Genomic DNA, 1,881 nt, shown 5'->3' with positions numbered 1-1,881 from the left:
CTAATAGCGTTCACATCCACAAACTTGTCGATGCTGGTGAACAATACCAACCCATAGATGAGAAGTACAAATATGGCTTCAAAGGCATCCTCACTCATGGCCTTCCCATACACAGTAGCTTGAGCAATGAGGAATTCAGAAGGGAGACCTTGAATTCCACCTTTGGTAGTCATATGAGCACCAACCAGAGATTCATCTATGTGCAACATGTTAGATATCTCTTGAGAAGTAGGAATACTCTCCAAACCACTGAGCGACAACTGATCTAGAATAGGTATACCCTCGAGATAGGCATACTCCTCAAGGGTAGGAAAAAGTTGGAAGTCCGGAAACGTGAAGCAACGGTACAAGGGATCATAAAACTGCACCAATACGCTCATCAACCCTTCATCCACCTGAGTAGTCAGAAGAGGAAGAAGCTTCCCAAAACGAGCCTTGAAACCCAGGGGATCTAATACATAGGATGTCTGATTCCTTAAGTCTTTCAAATCTGGCCGTCTGAAGTTGTACTTCTTTGTATTCCTTCTTTGTCTTTCCATGTCTGAAAATTTTGCAAATAAACCCCTTAAGTTCCTTGAAAATTTCTTTTATTATTGATGATATGGATGCAAATGGATGCATGAATGCATGAATGCAACAATCACACTCAAGGATCAAGCAAAGCACACCAAACAAAGGTCATGGGATGGACCATGTCATCCTTAATATCAATCATCCATTTTGGTGGATTATGGTTTACACCTTATCGACACCCAAGTTCCATTGATATTAAGGCCATATGAACGGATCAACCATGAATCAAGGGTTTGTTGCAAGTCACGAGCATGGAGTCTCGGTTAAGAACCACCCAAAGGGAATGTACTAGGGTTTAAACCTGTCAAACATGTTCTACAAGAGGTTCCCATAGTCATCATCCCATCTTTCAGATATTATCGGAGAAACGACTACTCGTATTCCAAAAATATTCTCAAGAGAGACTCTTATGAGTGTAGTATCACGTAACAATCGTATCAAATCTTACATTTGAACGACTTTCGCACTACATCCTAAAAATAGGCCAAGATGGGCTTGGTAAACTAAGGTCCTTGGCTTCTAAGGTCTATATTGGAAAGAGTAATATCTAACCACAACTTACTTGTGTGACATTATTGATCCCAACATGACCTCCACCAAGTGAATGGACTTGCAAGTCAACTTGCTAAGGAATAACTCCACACAAGTCAACAAGACTACGCCATTCTCCTATCCTAAGTGCACTCGAGTCCGGGTATAGAACTCATCTCACAAAGATCACCAAGCATACAAGGAATTAATATAAGGCAAATCAATCATTACATACAATACAGTAATCCCAAATTGCACAAAAATATGTCACAAAACAATATAATACAACAAGCAAGAAAAGTTGGCAAAACCCACTAGGCTTATCCCCAGCAGAGTCGCCACTTTTCTGTAGCGGGGTATTCGTTACCATTGGAGATATTGACTAAATCCAAGGTAAATCATACAAGTCGAGTCGCCACCGCACTTCTATTTATCCAAAGGAATGGTTAGAAAGCGAACAAAAACCTAATAGTTTTAACAAAAACTAATAAAAGAAACAGAGATCTGGGTAAGTGGGTTGGTTATGCAATGGGAAGGTGTTAGGCACCCAAAACATCCTAGGTGCTCCTAGGGAGCCCTTTTCATACTTGTTGCAAAGGTTAGTTTTTTTGTGAAAATTTATTTGTGCAAACATGATTGAAGAGATGAGAAGAGAATGTACAAGTTATTTTCATTTTGTGTTTGGATGGATAAACCCATTGCCTACGTACCCTCTTATAAAAAGATTAGGATCAAAACCTCGTAGTTCGGGGTAAAAATCTCAAAACAAATTGGTGA

Source organism: Lathyrus oleraceus, chromosome 7 (genome assembly GCF_024323335.1).
Source record: "Lathyrus oleraceus cultivar Zhongwan6 chromosome 7, CAAS_Psat_ZW6_1.0, whole genome shotgun sequence".
Lineage (NCBI taxonomy): Eukaryota > Viridiplantae > Streptophyta > Magnoliopsida > Fabales > Fabaceae > Lathyrus > Lathyrus oleraceus.
This window is presented reverse-complemented; position numbering follows the sequence as displayed.